Here is a 6,134-nt window from a genome sequence, read left to right as displayed (position 1 = left end):
AAAACACTTGCAGTGTCGTGTGTCTGAGAAGAGGTGTCTGTACAGCCACATACAGCTGAGCCAGGTGCAAGGATTGCTTAAAAAAACCCCCAAACCCAGAGCCTGTTGACACCAGCAGTGACAAAGGGGCCAACAGGCGTGAGGAGAGAAACTCAGAGCAGGCAGGAGGCAGTGGCAAGGCTGTTTGAGTACCAGGGGAGGAGAGGAAGAGCAGACAGAGCACAGCCAGCAGCCTGATCAGGTAACTCGCTGACACAAGGGCTGCACACGCCAGGGCTGGCGGGTCCAGCTGGCTCTGCCTCAATGCACACCGAGCATCAGGTGTCAGGGCTCACATGCCAAGGCCCCTGCCTCCCATGCCCCTGGCAGCCATTCAAGTATCTCAGAAATCTTCTCTGGGCAGATTACAAGGGAAGATGAGACACAAACACCAGGCCAGGAGGGAGCTGCACTTCAGGACTCCCCTCGCCTTTGCAATCTTGAGTTGTGTGGTACGAGCTGGCAAGATTGTAATTCAGATCCTCAAATATGAAGTGCTGTTCTAGGAGCAAAACCTGCTCTGAGTCTGGATTTGTGTTAAGGGTGCAAGACTGGATGAGGTGTCTGGTAAGGACAGAGTCAAATAGTTCAGTTGAAGAATGCTTTTAGAACTCACTTTATATTTAAAAGGGAAAATAAATGAATTTTTAGAGTCCCGAGCTAAACGACTAGGTAGAAGGAGCTAGAATTCTTGCTGTTACCCATCCAGAACCTGCTTGAACCAGTAGAAAACACCTTCAGAAATCTATTATCAAAAAGTCCCATGAAACAGGAGTGGGAATGGGGAGAACTGCTCTCAAAGGACTGCCAGACCCCATAGCACTGAGAGAAAACAACCTTTTTTCTGGGACAGAGAAAACAGGGACCTCACCTGAACCCTCCCTCCAGACAGCTAGAAAGCTGAAGGTCCCAGAAAAAGAAATAGGCTTGATGCTTTTTAAAGCTGTCTGGCTGCAGATGCTGACCCGACTTAGTGAACATGTCTGCAGAACAGAGCACGTGTACCTGTGGCTGCAGAAATGTAAGATACCATAACGTGCTCAACAGAGATGACAATAGGAGAATTTTGCTCCACATATCACTTTTTTTGCCTAACCTCTGTTCTTATCTCTTAACTGAAATCCATTCCTCAAATTGTAAATCTGTGATATCTGATGGGCTAATATAAGTTTTACATTGTGATAGCATCAAGAGTTTTTAAATTTACTAAGGCTTATCAAAGTCTCAGGTTGCTTGGTTTCTTTAGAGCCTGGAAAAGTTTTCCAAAACTCAGTTTCCTGCTGGTGTAAATATTGTTTGGCAGCATCAGAAAGGCTTTCCAAGGGGAAGTGAGACAGACTGGAGCTCCTGTCTCTTTGAACTCCAGCCAAATGCATCTTGAATTACAAACTTTGACTGGTGTGGTCCTGCTCTTGATGAGACTTTAAAGAGAATGTAAAACACAATGACACTGATCTTCTGTTTAATTGCCACACAAACCAGATAATTTGATACAGAGGATTAAAATAAAAACGGAGTATTTGATAATACAAAGTTGAGAGGGAAAAAACCAGCTATGCAAAATGACTGTGTTATCAGTGACTCTTGATCATTTTCATAGCTGAAAATGACCCAGAGATTTAATTAGTCTTCGAAAATATTCTTCCTATAAAATCATGATAAAGGAAAATGTGAATCTTGTCATGTCTAAACAATCAGCAACTATTGAAATGAAGGAAGATTGATACTGAAACTGAAACATCAGTCTTCATAGCCAAATGTACAGAAGAATGTGACGTGATTTATTTTAGGGCAAAATGTTGGCACTAATAAGCAGTAAAAACACTGGAAAATATGGCAAACTCAAATAGCTCATAGACCTCAATGCCTAAATGAATCACTGCTGTTATTCAATCCAATTGCCCAGAGTCTTGTGTTTATTCTTTTTAAAGTAGTCTTATTTAAGGAACCAACTTTCCAATTTCATATCACCACAGTGGGATTTAAGGATGTTTAGTTAACAGCAATTTTGGAGAATTTCAAAACCTTCTACTACAGCTACTGCACTTCTCCCTCTGCAGGAAAGCACTTTTTGGACACATCACCTGAGCATTTCAGTTTTAGATCAGAGGCCTCCTCCCTGCTTTGAACTTTGCAGACTCCAGGGATTGACAGCAGCAGTCTCAACCATGGTTCAGGTTAAAAAAACTCCTGACCTTAGATCCTGAATAAGCTACCTGCACAGTGGAAGAAGCTGAAATTGAGACAACACAGCAGGGAACAGTAAGATTAAAAGCATTGCTAACTGTGCTTAACTTCAGTGACTTTCTGTTTTGGAGAGGTATTTGGGCTTAAAACTCTCAGGCAGCTGCATGGCTGCCTGCCAGAAGGAAGTTCACAGCAAAGCTGTTTGCACAGCATCAACCTATTTTTAGTGTATGGTTTGGGAGGGAGTTTCTTCCTCCCCCTGTCCCAAGCCTCTGAAATGCTCTTCACTGGCAGGCAGAGCCTGATGGGAGTTTTTGCACAGGAATATAGAATTTCTTTTGGCTAGCAGAGTAAAACTGGGTCTTGCATGTGTGCCCTGCATGTCTACCCAGGGTATGAAAAGCTGGGCAGCACCAGCCCTGGTTGCTTTCTTCTCAGCTGGAATGTTGTTTTAGGAAAAATAAAAGCAGAGAACCCAGTTTAAACAAAGTAAGATACTATCTCTGGCAAAAATACAGATAAAAGTTTAAGATTCCTGCCACAGTAATTGGGTAAGAGAGCAGCCACTCCAAACTCTCTATCATCCCAGTGCACATACACACACAATTAAGAAGTGGTTTGTGTGCACTAATCCTACATTAATAGGAAGTACTGCTGTCACTTTGCTTATTCTTGCACAACAAAAATGTACATTTAAGGTGTGGGATGCATTCACTGTGAAAGCTGAAGTACTCCCAAAAATTTGAAATGGAAGCATGGAGAGTGCCTGGCACTGGGCAGTGTCAGGAAGTTTGTACTAACTCTGCAGACATGGGCTACACTGCCGGTGTGCCCACAGATGTTATTACCACAAATGCTTTTTTAAAGAAGGGATGAAAAAGGAAACACATGGCTGTGAGCCATGGCTGTGCTCCAAAGCTTTGCCAGTGCAGTGTTTGCTCCAGAGCAACTCTGACTCCCTCACAGGCCTGGGTACAAATCACAGGGCAGTGCACAAACTGGGAGCTCTACGCTGCCCTTATCCTCTGCACCTCCAACCCCCATCTGTGCCAGCCCTGTACCATGCCCACAGACTCCTCCTTCAAAATCTAAAATTCCAGAGATTCCACAGCCTACCCAGGAAAGGTATTCCAGAGCTTTGCTGTTCCTGCTGTCAAGGCCCATTTGGATATCCAGTATCTCCTGCTGTAATAGAATCTCTTTTCCTTGTCCTACCCACAGCAGTGGGAAATAGCATTTATTTCCTTCTTTGCACCTACCTCTAACAATGATTTGAAAACATCTCTCCCATCATCTTGAAACCAGCCCAGTCATCCATCCTGTCATCCCTCTCATTGCTTTTCTCCAGTCACCTCCAGCTGATCCCCATTTTCCAGGAAGTGCAGTGCCCACAACTTGATACCATGTTCTGAGGAAGGCTTTCTGCTACCACATGTGGGACCACATGATGCATCTTACAGATTACATTCCTGTTCATACATTCCATAACACTGGGTTATTTTTTTTTCAGGAACAGGATGCTGGTGACTGGCTGTAACCCCAGAAGAACTCTTCTGCACAACTGCTACCGTAGCAGCCTGTCCTGTCCCATCCTGTATTTGTTCAGCTGATCGCGGCTTCTGCTGAAGTCTACAAACACACATTTGTCAAATCCATTGCAGGACTTACTGCATCACATGCTCACTCTTTTGAATTTGTCAAGTTCCCTTTTAGTTGTACTTGTCTTCTGCTCAGTCAGTAGTTAGCTCAAGTCTGGTGCTCACTACAATTTAATCAGCATATGCCATCCAAGTTGTTAATGAAAATACCAAGTAATCTCAAATCAGAGAAGAACTGCAGAGAATCCCCCTCAATACATCCCTGCAGTGTGAATTTTTAATAATTGCTCTGATAAGGTTTTCCAAACAGTTTTTATCACCTCACTTTTAAATTGGTGTCAGACCACATTTCCCTGCTATCTTACATAGTCATTAGAGTCACTTAAAGTAAAGCTGTGCTCACTGCTTCTCCTCTGCCCAAGGAGCTTGTTAACTTGGTGCAGATTAACAAAATTTGATCTTTCTTTTAGACACTCACTGATAAGTTTCCCTTTTCCATTAATTTTCCAGTTTAAACTATTGACCCTGAGCTCTGAGCATGCAGAAGGAAGCAGAGACAAGCTGAGCCTTCAGAGTTTACAGCAACCCCTTTGTCTCTAATGCTGGGAAGTAATTTACCATATGGGGTGTCTGACTTAGGCACAAGGACACCCACGCTTGTTGTGCTTGTGCTGCGATCCCTTACACAGGGCAAAGTAAGCAGAGCTTGTCTAAGTGAGGACCTGACAGCCCTCAAAGCATTCACTGCCCTGCTCTGACATGACACAACACAGGGACAATTAAAGTCTTTTCCTCCTATGCCTATGCACTTCCACTGCTAGAAGTGTCCAGCCAGACCAGTGAGAAATCACATCCACGAAACAGAGAAGGTTATTCCACAATATCCTACACTTGCCTCAGGTGATTGGATTAAACCACAAAAAAAAAAAAAAAAAAAAATCCAGCAAATAAAGTAAATATGCATATAATAATAATAATAATTTCCATGGCATCAGAAGCCATGTGATGAAACTATTCCAGACATCAACTTTGGTAACAGAAGTCTTGAACAGCCTTTTCAAGAAACCTTTGCAAAGATGGCTGTGGATCGCAGCATCAATAATTACACTCTGGGGTAGCCCTGTGCAGGGCCAGGAGCTGGACTCAATGATCCTTGTAGGTCCTGTCCAACCCAGGATATTCTATGACTCTATGACTTCATCAATAAGACCCAATCATTTGGCAGCTCTTAATTGAACACGATGCTCAACAATTTTTTCCTGACACCTAAGTCTGTGCGGACAAGATATGATTGTTCTCAGGCCCCAGTAATTACTACTATGCTCATTAAATCAACTCCTTGTTTAATAATTTGACAAAATAATAAAGTCTTCATCAATAGGGCAATAGTGCCCTTTCTCCTCTAGAGTTTTCCCAGCACATTTGTTGATACTTTAAAATCACTGACAGGTATCACTGTTTTGCTCTAGGCAGTTACACATTTGGACAAATCCAGTGGTTTCCAAGCACTCCTTTGCTTTGTTGATCTCTTATGCTACATTTCTGTGGTCACAAAGTGCATCCTGGATGCAGCTGCATGTACGCAGTGTGCTTAACTTGCACTGTCATGGAACCCCAGCTGGTAACTCAGCCCCACACAGCCGCTCACTCACTGCTCTTCCCAGTGGGATGGGGGAGAGAACCGCAAGAGTTAAAGGGAGAAAACACATGGGCTGAGATAAGGACAGTTTAATGGGGCAGAAAAAGATGAAAGTAATAATGGTGATGATGATGATAATGATAAAAAATTAGATTCTATGTATCAGGTGATGCACAATCCAACTCTCAGCACGTGCTGACAGATGCTTGGCCAGTTTCCGAGCAGCAGCCCCAGCCAGCTTTCCCCCAGTTTATGACACCATATGGTAGGGAATATCCCTTTGGGTCAGCTCTCCTGGCTCTCTGCCTTCCCAGCTTCTTGTGTCCTTTAGCCACGAGACGAGACGCTGAAAAGTCCTTGATTTAGTATAAACACTACTTAGCAACTACTAAACCATCAGTGTGTTATCAAGTGTATTCTTACACCAAATCCAAAACACAGCACTGTGCCAGCTACTAGAAGAAAATGAACCCTCTCCCAGCTGAAACCAAGACATACTTGGCATTCCCTTGGTCTCCTAGTCTAAATTACTCTTGGGGGAAAAAAAAGTTCTTGAAAGGTGAGAAAGGGAACCTCCAGCAAGTCAGTCACTTTGCATTAAGCAGTGGTAAATCCAAAGCAGCTTACCCAGGGCAGTTATGAACAGAGACACGCAGAGTTACCACCAAGTG

This window comes from Fringilla coelebs (genome assembly GCF_963513975.1).
Source record: "Fringilla coelebs genome assembly, chromosome: 11".
NCBI lineage: Eukaryota > Metazoa > Chordata > Aves > Passeriformes > Fringillidae > Fringilla > Fringilla coelebs.
This window is presented reverse-complemented; position numbering follows the sequence as displayed.